The sequence below is a fragment of the Phalacrocorax carbo genome, chromosome 4, assembly GCF_963921805.1.
Source record: "Phalacrocorax carbo chromosome 4, bPhaCar2.1, whole genome shotgun sequence".
Classification (NCBI taxonomy): Eukaryota; Metazoa; Chordata; class Aves; order Suliformes; family Phalacrocoracidae; genus Phalacrocorax; species Phalacrocorax carbo.
Genome location: NC_087516.1, coordinates 62,161,628 through 62,180,994, shown reverse-complemented (window position 1 = coordinate 62,180,994; position 19,367 = coordinate 62,161,628). Strand labels below are relative to the sequence as shown.

Genomic DNA, 19,367 nt, shown 5'->3' with positions numbered 1-19,367 from the left:
GATTTCACTGCAACTTACTGGAGCTAGTTGCCTCATAAAAGCACCACACAAATTTAAGGCTGCAACGTGGGCAAAGGAATTAAACATTTTGCCTCTTCCTTCATTCAAACAAATACATCAGTGCCTGCATCTTTTTAAGGCACGTGTTTAAGCATTTTGTGGAATGAAGACCTGCTCACGTAGTTGCCTCTGTTGATGTCAATGGAAGGAAGAAGGTGGATGGATTAGGCTTTGCATGTATGTTTGCAGAACTGTGCACTGTTGATACCACCTTTGTGTTTTAACTTTGTAATTTGAAACAGTCTGTTTTACTAAGCTCGTTATCCTTTCCTGTAGGCTTTAATGTTGAACGTTAAAATCGGGGGGAGGTCCAAGTAGCAAAGCTGGCGTGTAGATACCTATACACAGAACAATTGCATTTTTTGCCTTAAAGGTGAGATCAAAGCTTTCCTTTTGCTTCCCAGAGATCAGGAGTAAAGGGATCCTTGTCTGCCCCATCCATTGTCTGCCACTCTTAAGCTGGAGGAAGGAAAGGAAGGATGGAATAAGACAAAAGCAGCAGGCATAACAGGAGCCAGGGGAGAAATGTTCACAGGTCTCAGCAGCTGTTCCCAAATCCAAAGCAAAATCCCTTCTGCCATTTCAAAAATTGGAAGGTAGACAATGCGGAAAGCTCTTGCTGGAGAACTCTCATATCTCTCAATAACTCGGAGAGCTCAGTTTGCAGAGAGGGCAGCTTGCACAAGTCCTGCCTTTTGCCACGGTAGAGTGTTGCAGAGCTCTTGTGTGCCACTGTTGCCACTTCTGGCTTGGGGATGAGGACTGAAACCTGCTCATCTCTCTCCCCTCTTCTCCCCTGAAGGGAGCAGTGGACTCATTTTGTGTCCCACAGGTGGGACACTTTTTGCCCAGAGCTTCCTGCTGCTCCCAGGACAGAGAAACTGCAGCTCCACTGGTGGAGGATGTGTAGCCTGCACAGTGCAGCAGGACGTGTACCCTCTGCTCCGCTGCAGCTGGTCATGGTGCCATCCGCCCCCAGCAAAGCGCCCTGGTGCGATGTAGGTCAGGGCCCGGCAGGTGGGTGCTGCAGCTCTGCTAGTCTTCTCCGCTGGCTGAGCAGAGAGAGAATTTCTAGTAGCAATGCAGGAGGCACAGCTGGGAGGTACTATATGCCCTGTTGGGCTGCAGTTACTTAGCTGAGATAGTTTCCTTTACGTTTGAGTCTAATCTATGTGGTTTGTCCCCGTGGTTTCAGTGTTGGCATCATTGACAAAGCCTGTAGGTCAAGACCTAGAGTTTTAAAAAAAAAAAGAAAAAAAGTACATTTAAGAGCATAAGACTGTTGTCAGCTGCTCGAAGCTCTCAGATTTCCATATAGTTTCATCAGAGGGCCTGATCCTTTTACGTGAGGAGGGGCACCCACAACTCTCCCAGTAGTCAGAAAAGGATGGCAGCAAGCACTTTGCACAAGGTGGGTGAGAAGAAAAAAATAGTATGAACCAGCTTGCATTACACTGCAAAGATTTTTCATCTCCTGAAGGGCTGTATTTTGTTAATGTTTTTGGTTGATGACCTGAAAAATGCAGGAGTCCGAAACGAGCACCATTATTATTGTAATAATATTGCATCTCATGGTGTGCTGTTATCGATGCTGTCAGCACCTGTGATTTTCAAGACACTTCTCAAATGCCAGTGATCTGCTCTTACGTTGGGAAATAAAGAGGCAGGGTTACCTGTATTTTACAAATGGGATAATTCACGTTGATTATTTGTAAAGTGGCCACCAGTTTTGATGATACCAAGTTTTGGATGTTCTCACAGAGTGTTTTATATTAAGTAGCTCGTCCTGGTGCATGTGGGGAGAATGCTCTGGACAAGGAGAGCTGCAGACCTGGAGGCTCTGTAATGACAAGGCCATCAGCAGGACTGAATAAGCAGACTGCAGGTGAATTGCAGCACAGTTGTGTCAGGCTCTACAAAATTAATGGCATATTTCTCAGAAAACAGCCCCCTGCTTAGACGTTGTCATCACCTGTGACTCAGATACTGAATGCCCCATTTGATAGGAACCCTTCTGCCTTCCCTTGCATCCTGAGTATATTTTGCAAAGACTGCCAAGATAATACTCATTTTTCTAAATTTGTTATCACACAGATGGCATGGGAAGTGCATTTCTGAAGGACTGAGATGTTGCAATGGGAAGCTAGGCTTTTCTCTTTCTGGGAAGCATAAGTCTAGTGCTTTGAGATCATCACATGAAAACCACCAATATGGAAAAATACTGATGTTTCAGTTAAACAGTAGTTGCTGTAACCAGTAGAAATGAATAGTGTTGTTCCCTGGATTCCAATTTTAAAGGCTGGAAAACAAGCCTCACCACTTGGTTAAACAACCTATCTTCTCTCCATGAGAAAGGATATTTTAAAATGAGGCAAAGTCTACTAATCTCATCTGGACCTTGACCCTGTGACAAAGGCACATATACTATTAATAAGAAGGAAAAAAATAAAAAATAATAATTTAAAAAAAACACAGAAGTGCTAGTGGAGCAGTGTGCACTGAGCTTTTGAATCACTCTAAAAAAGGTCGCTACTTCCCAGCCTGTACAGTCTTAATTTATCCTACTGCTTCCTTTCCTGAAAATGCTGTCAGACCCAAGCAGAGGAGTAAATTCTGAAAGCGACAACCCCCTGGAATTGCCCTAGTACTCTAGTAAATCAGGGCTTGTCAGCCCAAGCATCTCAGCTGATTGCAGCTGCCATGGTAACAGATGAGGAGGAGGCAGTAGTTTCTGAAGGTAATTAGGTTCCAAACTGCAGAAGGCTTTGTAGATCAAAAATAATGCTTTAGGCTTCCCTGGGTACCAATTGGTAGCCATGGCCAGCTATAAAACACCCCACTTTAAATAAATAAATAAATAGACAGTTGCATTGTGCTGTGCTGCTGGTTTTAGGTTGCTGTTGGCATGTGACTCCAACGTGCTATCATTTGAAAAAATCCACGCTTAAGTTGAGAAAGCAATGTGCCACACCCAGAGGCCTCCGTGGCCAAAGAAAAAGGCCTCCTTGAAGTGCGCGGGCTGGAGGAAGCTGGAGGAATTAGTTGTTGCCGTTTTCTAAGACTGTTTCAGTTTGTGAGCTACTTTGCTTTCTTTCGGTTTTTTCCCCCCCTCACTGGCCTTAACTGACAAAGAGAAGACATGGGGTAATCTCTGGGATAAATCATGTCTTGAAGTGGCCTTGGAAGTGCTGAACATATGATGTGCTGAAAACCACGCAGGGAAAATCCAGGTTTATTGCTCCATCCATTAGTTTACTAGCGTGAAAGTGGCTGGCGCCAGCCTGTCAGAGAGAAGGGACTGGCCAGCCCTTGGCAGTCTGCCGCATGCAGCTTTTGCCAGTGGGAGAAGACCTACATGAAACATGCTCCTGTCATCTGTTTTTTTCTGAACGTTTGGGGCTTGTTGAGAACAGGGGCTACTAATTTGTACATGGAGAGGAAGCACTGAGTAAAGACAGAGATGTTGCTGACAGTGGCATCCACCGTTTGAAACGTGCTACATTTATAACCACTTTGCAGGAGGTGGGTGAAAGCACATAGAAAGCCGTCCAGTAACCGCAAGGAGGGTGATCAGGGAACATGCAGCTCTAGGCCATTGGGTACTGTTCTCTGCTTTTGCTGAAACAATAAAAAGCATTATCCAAGGTGCCGGAAGAACAAAGTTTAAAGCTGGGCATCTGCGTGCTGCCTATGGCGCCTCCCACACATTGCCTAAATCGCTGAAAAGATGAACATCAAAGATGTTTCTGCTCAGTCTTCTTACATCTTCCTACAACAAAGTGACTTGCCCGGTTGACATGGGGCAGGCAGTGGATATTGTCTACCTGGACTTCTCCAAGGCTTTTGATACGGTCCCCCACAGCCTCCTCCTGGAGAAATTAATGTGTTATAGCCTAGACAAGTGGTCTGTGCAGTGGGTGGGGAACTGGCTGACAGGCCGCACCCACAGGGTAAATAGCTCTTTCTCCAACTGGCAACCTGTCACAAGTGAGGTCCCCCAGGGATCAATATTGGGCCCAATGTTATTCAACATATTCATAAGTGATCTGAACAACAGCATCAAGTATAGCCTGATGAAGTTTGCAGATGACACCAAATTGAGTGGGGAAGTAGACACTCCAGAAGGGAGAGCTGCTCTGCAGGGAGATCTGGATAGGCTGGAGGAGTGGGCCAGCGAGAACCTTATGAAGTTCAACAGGGTGAAGTGTAAGGTCATGCACCTGGGAAAACATAATCCGGGAGTGCAGCACAGACTGGGATCCACCTGGCTGGAGCGCAGCTCTGTGGAAAGGGACCTGGGGGTCCTGGTGGACAGGAAGCTCAACATGAGCGAACAGTGGCTGCTGCGGCCAAGAAGGCCAACAGGGTGTTGGGTTGCATCAAAAAGGGCATCGCCAGCAGAGATAAAGAAGTCATTATCCCCCTCTACTCAGCGCTTGTCAGGCCACACCTGGAGTCCTGTGTACAGTTCTGGTCCCCGCTGTACAAAAAGGATGTGGACAGGCTGGAAGGGGCCCAGAGAAGGGCCACCAAGATGATCAAAGGACTGGGAAGGCTGCCATATGAGGCTAGGCTGGGAGAGGTGGGTTTGTTCAGCCTTGAGAAAAGGAGGCTCAGAGGGGATCTCATCACCATGTACCAGTACTTAAGGGGCAGCTACAAAGAGGATGGAGACTCCCTTTTTACAAGGAGTCCCCTGGAGAGGACGAGGGGGAATGGACACAAGTTGCTCTTGGGGAGATTCCAATTGGACACCAGAGGGAAACTTTTCACAGTGAGGACAGTCACCATTGGAATAATCTCCCCAGGGAAGTGGTTGACTCGGCCACATTGGACACTTTCAAGAGTTGTCTGGACAGGGTGCTGGGCCATCTTGCCTAGACTGTGCTCTTCCTAGAAAGGTTGGACTAGATGATCCCTGAGGTCCCTTCCAACCTGGGATTCTGTGATCTTCAGTCTGCCTGAATGTGACAGCCTTACAGGGCTTGGCTGTCAGATATTTAGTCTTTTTGTCATGAGGCTTAAATTGATTTATTGCATTTGCATTGCAAGATAGTGTATAAGGTTTATTCAGGCTAAATGGACTTATACTATCTTAAGATAACAAAGAAATAATTTAGTTTGAGTAGAAAGATACATGCATGCTCCTTCTCTGGTGAGTCTTCTAGCTAGAAATAATGGCTAAAGGGCTGTGAGGTAAGATGACTTTGAAGTAATGCATCTATATCAGTTTCTTTTGCTTTTTTCTTTCTTCTTGTACAAAAGAGCTCAGTTAGTCTATGCCTGAGGTCAAAACCGGGTTTATACACAGGGGATTGTCTATTCCCCAGGATATTTCAAAGCTTTCATTCAGCACATTTTTGACTGCATCGTTTGTGGAGTCTTTGGAGCTTGAACTTCATGCTCCGTTCCAAGATGTGTAAAACCAGCACTGGCTTATAACACACCCTCTCTGTGTGTATGCCTGGGATTTCTGTACTCCTCTGCAGGGCTGGAAATACTCTCTGCAGACCTCACTCACCTTTGCACGCTTGCAGTTTGGCATCCACAGCCTAGCTTTGCATTTTGTGTGATTGCTCTGCTGATACCAGATGCAAACAGGAAAAAGATGGGTGTTAGGCATAAATCATTCCTTCGCCAGTGTCAAAAATATGGACTGATGCAGTCAGTGTTCCTGGATCATCAGTTCAACATGGTCCTTAAATTTAAGTGTGAGTTTTGTTAGTGGGATGAACTGAAGTTTATTTCAACCTCTTTGGAGAAAAGAGGGAACAAATGGCTTTTATCAGAAGCAGCGACCCAAGAAAAGGTTTTGCTGCCATTATGATTCAGGAGAAGGATTTTATGTATCAGTAAGCGGAGTGCATAAGAGATGCCGGGTCATATCTGTGATGTAAAGGAAGGGCAGGATATGGGATTTATGATTAGAGCCATCTTCTATGCATTATGCATAAGATAATACATTGGTGTCCGTTATATACAGTAGAAGCCTTAATTCAGCTGGGTCCTGCTGACATCGTAAACTGGGAGACAGTGAGTAGTTTATGGGCAGCAACAGAGCCTCCGGACTGAATTATGGCCTCAGCATTCAGTCTGTTACCGGGAGTTGCAGTTCGTAGTAGGCAGTATATTACATGCTTTTACCCAGAGTAGGATTGGTGACAAAGAAGGAAAAAACTTTATTGCAGAGTTGCTGTGAGGAATAGGAGATGGAGTTATGGGCAACAGAACCACAGAAAACTATAAAACTAATGCAAGGGAAGACGGGAGGATTTAGAACTGGGCAGAAGAAAAGATGCCAGAGTGGGAACAGTGTTTCCCCTCACAGTCACTGGTCTGCCCCCATGCCCTGTCCTACCTGCCTTGGGGCAGGAGGCAGCATCCCTTTGTGGACAGGGACTGTCTCTGCCACCCCTTTGCCTTTTTTGGTCCTGATCCCTCATAGAGATGGGCTTTCACCCCAATGCCCAACATTTTTAATATTCTTTCTAGATTTTCTTTGTTAACATTAACTACAATTGCTGCATATTCTTGCTGTCCATATAAATGGCCAAAACCTTCCTGAATCTCATCAAGTCCCTGGTCATGATGACTTCCAGGAGCTCTAAGTCCACACAGATAATAGCTTATTGTGTGAAAAATGATTGCTTTTTGTCAGGTTTTAATTTCATTGCCATCCCTCCTCAGACTGTGAAGACAGAAGCTTCCAAGCTACCTTTTCAATTTCCATTCATTATCTTGTATGCATTTGTCATATTGCTTCTAATTTATCTGCTTTCCAAGGGAGAAAGCTATGATCTTTCAAATATTTCTTCTTATGGGAGTTGTTTTGGGTTTTTATTATGAGTGTGTGAAGGTTCTTGTTGTTTTTCCGTGAGTGCCCTTAATTCTGCACTGCCACGTTTGAGACAAGATGAGCTGTACCGTACACACCGTTCCAGTTCAGGCTGCATCATCTACCTATATAAAAGCAAGAAGATGTTATTTTTCTATTATTATTTTCACTCCCCCCCCTCCCTGCCATAGTGCAGCCTACTCAAATGCTGAAGGTTTTCTTTATTTTAAGCAAAACCTAAAGGACAGAGGAAGGAGAAAAAAATTGTTTGTGATAAATTTGAGAGTTTGAGGCCATTTCTCTTTGGAAAGCCTGCTTCCTCACTTTCTTTCCCCAAGTGGCTTTGATTTACACAGAATGTCCCATTTGACTCAAGAGTATTACAAACCACGCAAATATAATTACGTCCTTCCCCAAAAGGTCTGTTCTGTTCCTGATAAATTATTAGCTCTCTTGGTCACTTGGAACAGATTGTTCCACTTAAATGATTACAGTGGTGGCCAGCTAGCACTGATGGAAAGTAAAGTTTGGTCCTTGATGCAGATCCTAGCAAATATGTGGAGTAAAATATAAAAGCAACCATTAAGTTGGAGCGAGTCAGGTTAGTTCTGGAAAAAAATATAGTGGTTGTTGCAGGTATCTGGGGTCTGAATCATGCATATCAGAGCACTGTGCTTTCATCAGGGCTGTTGGTGGACCGGAGTTGTGCTCAAGTCAGAACCTTGAGTGATTTTCCCATGGGTAACAGAGAATTTCATGTACAAAGGCAGGTGAGACATCTTCACTGTTGATATTTGGGGAAGCAGGGGAGAAATCTTTAGGATCCCTCTAAATCTGCCTGCATTGGAAGTGGCCCTTGGCACCCTTTTGAATTACAGGCAAGGTTGCCAACAGCTGAATGCAGGCATCTAGTATGAGACACCTTATAAAAACCCCAACCCCGTAAGTATACATACACACAAAGAACATAGGTCACCTCCAATGCAGTGGATTAGACTGAGCTCTGGAAAATCAATTTCAGTTGATTAGTTGCACTTGTAGCTAGATGTAAAGAGTTAAAGCCAGGCACCGAACAATGCCGGCTAATGCCTGTTGTGTTGGGCTTCGATCCAGAAAACACTTCAGTGCTTGTGCACGAGAGGAGCTGCCTGAAGCTGGCACAGAGATAGAATTGTTCCAGGAGATCTCTGCAAACTTTGTTTTTGTGGCTTGGATGGCAGAAGCACCTGGTGGTCATCTCTCCAAGTCACTGGAAGTCAAGGTGACCTAAGGGCAACTAAGCAGCCACCTACTTTGCTGCAAGCCAAGCATGTGAGCAGGTGGGCAAGCCAAGGGTGGATCGCATCCTACTGTCACCACTTCCCCAATTTCTAATGACTGCAGTCTTCTATGCCCAGAGGTGGATGAAGTGAAACTGAAGTTGTAAACACTTGTCAATTACTTAAGAACCGAAAGCTCTTTATAAAGAGTAAAGGGAGAGGAAGAGGATGGAGGTCTTCTTTTACAGTGCTTAAAAGGCACCTTGTTGCATCAGCTTACAGATTCAGTGCCAATTAACACAGTGTCCCCCAAAGGTTTTTTTTCTCAAGAGACTTTGGGTGTGAGTAGAAACTTCCTATAACTAAAGTATCCTTCAGGAGGGCCCATATATTTGTGCTAGTATTGACAATAGGTGAAGTAAATTCCTTTATGTCTTAACAGCTTTTCTCTGCAGCTTAAAATTTAAGGGTTTAAAACACCTAAAAGCACCCATTGCAGCCAGGAGCCTGACTTCCACTGAACTGTCACGAGTCCTGGGTTTCCAATGTCCAGAAATTTCTTTTGGAAATGGAAGTTCACTCTTAAGTGGCTCTAGCGCCTTTTAATATTTTGCTCATGATCTAATTTGGCCCTTAAGTATACCAGTTTGGAAACAGCCTGCCTGATATCAAGCTCTGAGTTTTTAAACTCGTATGGTTTAATAAGATTAACTTGCTGCAGTTCTGATACAGTCTTCAGTGAAAGCTTCTTCAATTTAAGAATCAGTCAGAGAGGAAGTAGCCTCAAGCACAAAGGAGGAGTGAGGTGGTGACAAGAATGGGCGTTCCAAGGGCCTTTGTCATCTCACCTTTCAGTAGAGAGCAGAAACCTTTAGCTGCCAAATTAGTGCACCAGGGAATAAAAAAGCATAATTAGGAGATGAAAAACAAATATTCCCTTTTTCAGCTGTCTTCTTTGGTGATGTACACAGATATGCACACCTAGAAATGGATACAGAGTTCAAAAGCTTTCATTTTTGAGACTCTAGAATATGTATTAAAACATGTGGGAACTACATACTTTCTTACATGTCTCCTTGAATTATCAAGAACAATTCACAAAGTTGAGCATGCCCACAAAAATGAATGAATAAGTAGGTCGAATTTGGGGAGTATTCCTGCCAAATCTGTGTTTTGGGGCTTTTCTGCGTAAAATAATTAACTCATGTTTTTTAATCATGTTAGTTTCTTCAAGTGTTTCCTTGCATTTCAGTAGCTGAGCATCTCCACCATGAATTTAATTTCCTTAGGGCTGGATTGGGAAATCCTGATTGTGTAACCTCTTCTCACCCAGGGTTACATCTTAATCCCCTTCCTCCTAGGGAGACACCCTCAAGTTTGGCAAATACTGTGCGATTTTCAAATGTGTACCATATTGATAACACGTATATGGCATCAGGGCCCTTCTGATTTGAATTCTGAGCATGTTGGGCAGTTTTTGTTCTTCCATGAAGAAGAAAATTCTCAGAAGAGTTTCCATGCATAATTTCATTCCCCTATTTCAGCAGGAATAAGGCAGCTGTGAAAGAAGAATGTGAAGTCAAGAGCCCATTGCTTTTTGAATATCACAAATTTTATTAAGGGTGTTATAGGAAGGAGGAAATCTATAGGACATATAGGGCTTTGGTCACAGTCCAGTGTTTTGCTCAGCTAGAAGAGAAACAAAGCTGAAGTGGCTGCAGTGCTAACTTAAAGACATGCTTAGCATTGGCAGCAGGAATGGCTGGAGTGCTTAATCATGAGTATGAGGGCCTGGGGTAAATGTTGGGTAATTTTGAAATCCTTGTGCTGTGACAGGAGCCATCGTCAGCCATTGGTTACCCAGACCTGGTCCAGGGGAGGGTTACCTAGAATAAAATGGTACAAAAATGTTATGACCACACAGGAAAAAAAAAAGATTTTGAGAGACTGAGATTTGCAGGGGTACATCCTTTGTAACCGTGATAAGAGTGTGCCTGTGGCAGCTAAAAATATACTGAAAAGCAAGATGGTCTTCTGCTGAAGTTGTTTGCCATACAGTGTAGCCTGGGTGTCTCTGTATGGATAAAGCTATTGCAGTAATGGTTAATTTGCTTGCAGAGCAAAGAGTAGCCAGCAAATTTTCTTTCTATAGGTTGGCAGAAGTGTACAAGATCTAGTTTGGTACATTAAGTATTTCTTCTATACTTTTTTCCTCTTCCAGATGGCTATTGCCAAAATAGACCGTATACGGTATGATGTTTTAAATACATGCATTCCTTTAACGTGCAACATTTGGCATGTTTGTGTATACATCTAGGTTGACTGCATATATGCAGAGAAGGATGTACATATGAGAAAGTACAGCAACATGTGCACAGAAAAATAGCAAATGACAGCTTTTTTTAAAGTGGAAACTTGACAATTCTTGCCTTTCACATACACAAAGAGTAGAACGGGTTTAAAATCAAGAAGGAAAGCAGAAGCAACTTAACGCCTCTTCAGAAAATTAAAACCAGTATCAACATTCAGAAGACCCCAAGGGTATAACAGCATACTAGCAAGTCCAGATTGTTTTATGAGGTATATATTTGTTGGTCAGTTGTTTTCTTCAAAACCACAAAGCAAGCAAGAATGTTGCACTGCCCCGGTGTCTGTTAAGTCTGTGCTGCTCCACCACACATTAAGGCTGAAAAATTGCTGTCTTAATATCCCACACAGGTGTTGTGACTTTCAGCTCAGCACTTCCAAACGTTTATAACTCCTAATCAATGAGCTGACACTGTGACCAAGTATCCCACTCTTGCCCACGGTGCGTAAGACTGCGGTAGGCAAATGGGGTCCAAGGGAGCTGGCTCCATAATATGCCCAAGAATTTAGCCTTTGCCTTCCAACTGCTTAAATTTTCCCATCTTACACAAGCTTTTCGCTTTATTATCATCTCATTATTAGGCAGTGGAGAAAGCTGTAACTCTTGCTTTAACGCTTTCTATTTCCTCCTGGCTTTACATCTGCTGGATGTTTTTTCTTTCTTCCTAGGAGCTTCTCAGCGTCCTTTTTCTCCCAGGTAATCACTGGGTTTTCTCTGTAACCATGAAACCTGTGCTGTTGTTACATATAAGTAATGCTTATATACTTTTTTTTATGTGGTTGCAGGGACTTTTATGAGACTACGTGGAAGTCTAGGTCCTGAACTTTTCTAGGTGAGCTGCACTTTGCCAACTGCAGTTAGAGTGCCCTGATTTGCGAGTGCTGAGGATCTGCCACATTCCGTAAAGCCTTTGCGTGGCTGCACCAGCAAATACCTTCCACAGGGCTATCACCACCAGGGAGGGCAGCCTCTACTTTCAATGACTTCCTATGACCAGCATTATAATGGGAAGCGGATGGGTAGGCTATCTTTGCACTCAAGTTTGGCACTGAATGGGCAAGCTCTACCTTGGTAGGGTACTTTGCATAACTGGAGAAGAGGTTGCACAGTCAGCTGGTACAGAATTAACATTTTACAAGGCTTTTCTTCTGTGGCTGTGTTCAATCCCTTCAAACTTCCAAGCTCCTGGTAAGGTTGGGCCCTGACTTTGGCTGGGCTGTGCATGTGGCTCTGCCAGTAGTAGCAGATAAATCTGTGTTCATATTCCTGGCCTTGGGCTGTGCCCTGAGATGGGGAAAATCCGGAGCATGGAGGCTCTTCCTGCCATTCTGTCTCAGCTTTGAGTAAGCAGTCATGCTTCGCTGAGGCTCTGAACAACTTGAGATGGTGTACAAAGCAATCTGAGCAGCAAAGCAGAGTGGAAAGTACAGGGATGTATGCACAGGGAGCAAAACCAGATGAATTTACAGGCTGGGAAGCATTGGCCATGGTCAGTGACGTTTCTATCGGTGTTTTGGTGCGTTAAGAGCCTGATTCTGGAGGGGCTGGGGTAATTCAAAGCAGGATCTAACCTATCGCTTTTGAAGGTCCCTTGCTGCGGATTTCAGGAGACCACAAAGAGGAGGGAGAAGGAAGAGAAATGTACTGGGCAATAGAGAGAATGAGAAATGTTTTAGAGTGAAACCTTAATTCGAGGAATTGGTTTTTTTCATCATGTAGTAAATTCATTAGTCATGTGCAGCTATGAAGTTGATTAATTGCTGTTAACTATATATATTGAATTGACGAACAGAGCTTCTTGAAATTTAGTGGCCAAAATTAAGGCCTTGCCAGGCATTAGTAGATTAGACTGCTTAAAACAATTTAATTATTTATCCTGTGCAAGTAGGATAAGATATTACTAGAGTGAGGCCTGTATTGCTCTAGACTTCTTTTAGTATACATGTGATTAACGCTCTGTTTGTAATTCCTTCTAATTGACTAATGGCACGGAGTGGTGGAGGATGGGAAGGACCTTGGCTGAAGCTTAAGAATGTTTCAACTGGGGGAATTTGGGGGGATAAAAAACCCTCAGTCTAGTTTGAGCTAGTGCTCTCTCCCTCTGCTTCCCATAAACTCTATCAGCAGCTGTTTGTAAAGAAGTTAAAGGAGCAAAAGGGAGGCTATTAATAGCACAGTATGTCTGCATTAAAACAGTTTTATGCATATATATACTGCTATTTTTATTGCTGTAGTATGCAGATCAAGTGATGTCCCGTCATGATAGGCTCTGCATATACATAATTCCCCACCTGGAGACCTTAAAACATCAGTGTATTTTTTGTGAACGATCATGTCATGCAGTCATATTATCTCCAAAGGAAATGACTGTGCTGTAAGTGGCTCATCCTCAAGTGCTATCCTACCCAGAAAGAGAAGGAAATAATTAAGATGACATGAATTATGTAAATCAGACTTGAATAAAGAGTGACAGAAGGGCTGGCTTTGACAGCTGGATGTTAAATGAAATTTGTTTCTGTTGTTAGAGATGCATAGACTGTTTTTAAATGTATAATTTATTTAGATTTATTTAAGGGGTGGAGGAAAGAAACAAGAAATCCCTGATGCGGAGAATTGAAATAATGAGTTGTTATACACACATAAATACTCATTACAAAATATTTTATTGGTCTATTTTTGCTGTATTTATAAGGGCATTTTAAGACTCCTTGACTCTGCATTTTACATGCACGCAAATACACGCTGCATTTTACCCAGCAATCCTTACTGCGTGCTTAATTGAGTTAACAGCAGAAAGACGTGAATACTCCTGAATGCTCCAGCATGGCTCTGGGGAGAGAATGAATTTTTCATCTTTTCCAAAAGATAATTTATCCTGAACGGCTGTATTTCAGACTGTGTTTTATTACTCATACCTTTAAGGAAGCCAAAGCTGTAGGTATCAGAAGGCTTTTTACTCTAAGCTGCAAGAGCTTTAGCTATGAAGGCAAAACATCTACAAAGAAGTACTTAAGTTACATTGTAATGGTGGGAGAAAACAGGGGTGGGGGAAAAGAGCCATTTCCAAAAAAAGCCCTTCAGATGGTTGGCTGGGGTAGAATTGATCCTCTGGTTAGGGTCGTGTAGTGCTTTGTCGAAGTGCCCAGCAATACTGCTGACCAAGGATTTATAGAGTGAGGAGAGGAATGATTTCTTCTGTGTTTGTTAGATCGAGTCTTGTCAGAACTAATCTACTATTTGCTCATGACTTTTCCGCTTACACTATATGCAAATACAGGCTATCACTATAAATTTTAATCTTTATAAAGACATTATTTTCAAAATTTGGAGTATTCAGCAGCCCATACTGATTTTTATGGGAACTAAACTAGAGCAGTGCTTAGGACACAATTAGTCCTGAAGCAGGCAACTGTGGTAAAATTTGCCTTCAGGGCAAATTCTTGCCTCCTCTCCTCTCTGATCCTTGCTGTCACTGACTTAGTAGGCTTCACCAGAAATAATATTACACATGTTGTTCTCTATTCTCTTTTTTTGGCATCCTAATATTGTGTTAGAGGTCTTGGGCACCCTTAGGGCAAGTGGCAGAGGTTTCTGTTCTCCTAACTAGCTGCCTTGCCAGCGCTGTGCTTTTGTGTTTCTCTGTGCAAACACCTTCTGGATTTTTTTAAGGCTTATATTTTGGTCCAGTGTAGAGATATCTCTCTTTTTCTGCCTGTCCATGGCATTTACGTTCCTGTATATTTTTTGGAACAAATTGATGTCACTGATCCTTGTGCTGATCCTTTTTGTTGCAGATGTTATTTGATGCCTTTGATTGCTGCTGATAGGCTGTATCTCTGGGTGATTGCCTAATTGCCTCCAAGACACCCACAGTAATATGATCAGGAATTTGTCACTTTGGTCTTGAGAATAACACAATGCGTGGTTTGCTCAGACGTATTTTGTGGCTCTTAGGGAGAACTCAAAACTAAGCCTTCTTCTTTCCTATTTTTTCTGTAAAATCCCAAAGTTGCCTTCAAAGTTGCTCTTACACAGCAAAATGGAGCTAGTTTGCAGTTTGCTGGGCACACAGGCAGAAATGCGTGAGTGACGGTGGCACGGTCAAAAGTTCTTGTCCCTTCTCCACTGCAGACATACTGTGGGCAACTTCAACAGAGGAAAGAGGGCAGCTTCCCATACCCTCCACTCCTCATCCCAGTTCTACCCAGAAACATGCAATGTGTGGATTGCTGGGATAATTCCCATTCTCTGTTGTCCTGAAATGGAAAGCATATACCTGCTCAGGTCAAGAATTAAGTTGCAATAATGGTATTTCATTGTCATGTACCTCTGTTGCCTGTATTGTTGACAGAGAACTGAGAATTTCAGCAGGGCAGTGGGAGCTGAGTTGTACGGTCAAAGCCTCTGGCATTTCTAGTGTTCATACAATTCTGTGTCTTGTGTTCTTTCCCAGAAAGAAGCTGAAGAAAACAGACTTTCCTCAGTTGAGGTGTGCAGTAGATTCTGTTTTCTGAAACAAGAAGTAATGCTATTCAAAAAGTCTTTCCGGTGATGAAAAACTTGATTAACTGTTTGTGTGTCTAGATCTATACCTAGAGGATTGATTGACATGCAAATGACGTGTGAGAATTATTCTTTAATCACTGTTTGCTTGATTATGTTATTCTTCGATGCAAACTGTTCTTTCAGCTTGTCAAGAGAGAAATGCCACCTTGAGATCTCAGCCCTGTGGGCAATTCCCACGGGGCTCAACGGAGGACTCTGTTTCTAGTCATGAAATGCAGGGACTGTTAGCTGAGATTTTACCCACCAGTGCCCTTTCTCCACCAGTAAATGCATGCATTCGGGAGAAGCGTGGGTTCTTCCTATGCTGGAGATGATGACTTTGTACTAGGTGATCACAAGGTGAGGCATCAGTGGCAATGACAGCAGCCTCTCACAAGTGGCACAGTGCAAGGGGAGCCTCTCCCAGATCCTTGGCTGCGCCCTGTGGCTGCATCAGGGCAGCAGGAGAGTTTTGGCATCTTCACAGAAGGAGGGTTATGGAGACCAAACTGGACAGGAAAGCCGGGTGTGACCGGAACCTGCCACATTTTATGTGAAATTGTAATTTGTCCCTTTTCTCTGTAATTTAAAGGCATCAGCTTTTTGACCTTATGGAATAGCAAGTATTGAATAAAACACAGACAGAGCAATTCCTCCTCAGCAAGCCATTTTAATGCTTTGGATCAATAGAAAGCATGAAATGCTTGTCAACGCAGAAGTTCTGGGAAGAATGTGTGGGGGAGACTGACACCATAGATACTAGAGGAATATATTTGTCTCTTGGCTCTCAGAAGCCAAAAGACAGTGATTCAACTAGCATAATAAAAAAATGTACTAGCAGGTCCCATTCAGATTACTAAACATGCCTTTTGTATGCTGAATCAATGTTTGGATGAGTGTTGTGAGCAGGCGGAAGCACCCTGGATAGCCGTTTGCAACTGTTACTGCCCATAACTTTCCGTTTCTGTTCAATTTTCTACTTACAGGTTGCTTGATGTGAAAATGGGTGCTATATATTAATTTTAGCATTAATTTATATGGGACAGGTTACTTGTGAACAGTAAGTAAAATTCTATTGCTGAGAAATATTAGAAAGCCTGGTGTTTGTGACATTCTTATGTATTAAAACACATGGTTACATCAATAGATGCCAAAAAACCATGCTGGATGATCTGTACAGCTTACTTGGTATCCTTTCCACTACCATTAAAAAGATAATGTGAAGGAATGGAGGTGTCTCTATTAGCAGAGTCTTAATTTTAATTAAATGTTGCATCCTTTATATTGTGTAATGAAGATCTTTCTGCACATAAAGGTTTGCATCCGTATCAGATAGCTCTTTCGCTTGACAATTACTTTTGTGTTTTTAGAGAAATTTTGATTGAAAAAAAGCCTCCAAGATATTGTAAGCAACTTTGAGGGAAAAGAGATGTACATGAAAGCCTGGGGAAGGACTGGATCACGTTGTGCAGTGCTGAATGGTTTGGTTTTGTTGGTTTGGGTTTTTTTTGTGGGGATTCTTTGGGGTTTCTCCGTGGGGGGCTGTGTGTGGGTGTGTGTGTGCGTGCACTGGTATTACCTGCTGCGTGCTGTGTACCAGCAAACTGAATTTAGAGAATGGTGAGAGTGCAAAGCATGCAGCAGACACAACCTGGAGGCAGACAGATTTGGTCAGTATTAAATGTGGTGATAGCAGGGATGAAAGTCTGTGTGATTGTTGAGAGAGATTTCTAGGAACGTATTTTGGAAAGGAGCCTGGAGAGAGGATCTGAGGAAGAAAGAAGAGGGGGAAATCTTCTAGGTGAAGGCAGAAGAGCTCACTGATATGGATGCAAACCCTGATGTGGATTGTCAGGCATCTAACGCAGTGATACTCTATGTCCTCTGGGGCATGGAAGAAAATGGAGGCTGTTCCTTACTTCCATCAAATCCCAAATTAGATTGTGCCCATGGGGGAGATGTAATTTAATTATCTCCGAGAACCTCAGCATCGCCAAGACACTGGAGTGGCTTCACAAGCATCCCTATGACTTCACTGTGCATTTGTTATCCTTGCCTGCTCTCCTGTCACACCTCCTGCTTTCCAGTTGATAAGAGCCTCTGCCTTTCCATTTGTTCGATTAAATGCTGTAAATTCTGTGATGAGGGGCAAAGCATTAAATTTCTTGAGCACGTCTGTGTGTCTTATCGTGAAGCTGCTTCCATGTTGTTAACAGTATTTGATTCATATTGAAGGAAAATTGATGATCTGAATCCTCCTCACATAAGGGCTTCATTGTTAACATCTCTTGTTCTCAGTCACCCCCCCACCCCCCTTTTTTTTTTTAACGCCTTCCCATTCAATTTATCAAGCATGCTTTTGGCAATCAAAGGCTAGAAAATCGCTTGCATTCTTGAGGAAGATATTCTGTGTCATTTTATCAAGATGTGGAGCTCCTAATTCTCTGAAGAAAAGCTAAAGAAGTGGGGGCTGTAGCTTAGCACAATCTCCCAAGTCACATTAATGGAGGATTACAGCCAAGGTGACAACAGACCGTTCCTGGTAAAACAAAGCTCCCTCACATGCTCAAGGAGCCGTGGGTAAAATAACCTTTCTCATTGCATCAGTGTTCAATGCCAAAATGCACAGAGCCAGCTCTGGCGCACTGCTCAGGGAGGAGGCTTTGAAATGCCTGACTTCGAAGCCATAGAAGGATTTTGTGTGGATTTAAAAGAATAAGAAATATCAAGGGAGTCGATAGATGAAAGGAAAAAGGCAATTAAAACTGGTCAGATGGCATCAACCCGAGTTCAGATAACCTCCTTCTTTACGGAGAGCAGAATTTCAGGTGGATTTTGTAGGCTGAGTCGGCTGGCTCTGTGTGGGCAGGCTGCTCTCGCCATTAGTACAAACTATATTTTGTTCATGCCTGTAAGATTAATTCAAAGCCTTTGCTGTTGCTTAATACAACTAGTACTGGTCCACTGTTTATGTAGACCTGGTATCAGGACGAGGAGATTTAGGAAAACACAGGGGTGATTAAAGATGCAGTTAGCTGTGGAATGGACCCACGCTTAATTGTAAGTGTGTGCTTAAGAAGTGTCTGGAAGACAGGCTATTTGATGTTTTTCAAATGAGGCTGAATAGATGAATAACCCAACTGAACACAACTTTTTTTGCTGTGTGCCTCTAGTGATGATACATGTGACTCTCTAGTGTTTTGAGGGATTTGGAATTTACTGTTTGTACACCCTCCACTCTAGATGAAGAATGGTAGCATGGTTTTCGGCTCTGTTTTGACAACCAGAGAGAGAAGGCTTGTCATTTTGGAAAGTAGCTTTGTGGGGGCATAGCAGTGAGACTGAATGTTTTGCTGCTTGCCAAACCCTTTAAAGATGGGCTGGTTCACCTAACAGCTCTGAAGAGGAGCTGAGCACTTTGGAGAGTTTGGTCCAGGAACCACGATGGTCATTACGGATAACCTGGTGCTGGATATTTCAGATTTACACAAGCAAGATGCACGCAATTGCCATTTATTGGAAAGAGGATTGAAAATAAAATCATATAAACATAATTGAAGACATCTGTCTGCTGGTTACCATTTCAATTTCAGTACGACTGGTAGGTCTGCCTGCTCTATGGTAACTGTAGCGCACAACAGGAAGGGGTAGGATGGTTAGTTATGCTAGTAGAAGGGGGGGGAATAAGAAAGAAGAAGGAGGGGGGAATATTAAGAAACAAAAAGAAGGGGGGAAAAAATTACTACTCCGGTATCTAATTTAAATGCCTTCAATTATCCCTTGCTTGGCTGCTGTAACCTGACAGTTTTCACTCTGAGGAAGCTGTTTTCTTTGTAACCCCAGTAAGAGTCGAGATTTTTCTCTCGACTTGTTTCTTTCATCGTCAGTGCTTGTCACTGCAGTCCTCCCAGAAAAGCAGGAGAAACCTTTTGTAATGAATTATCAATCACCCTGTATGATTCACTCTATTTTTGTCCTGCTTCTTTCCCTGCCTGCCCTCCACACCCCCCAACCCCCCACCCCCCCCCACCCCCGCCTTTAATGCCCGGGTAGTTCAGCCCCTAACCAGGAAATTCTTGGACATTAATCACCTCCCACCCATCTAACCATTCCATCTGATAGATAATACTGTGGAATAGCTTGAAGGTGTACGGCATGAAAACCATTGGGAAATGGTCAGAAATTGCATTTGGTGGTTTGCCAGCTGGGGTTTTTTGGTGCGGTCCTTTTGGGTTTGACATGGTGATTTTGGAGCATTTGCTTTCCTTCTCATTAGCCAGTTTTGGCTTATGCAAAGATA

The 19,367-nt window shown here is 43.1% G+C and overlaps 1 protein-coding gene across 8 annotated transcripts in view; it reads left to right on the top strand.

Moving 5' to 3' along the window:
* Window positions 1-19,367, top strand: part of ADGRL3 (adhesion G protein-coupled receptor L3) — a 517,783-nt gene that overhangs the window by 239,904 nt on the left and 258,512 nt on the right. The window lies entirely within an intron of this gene.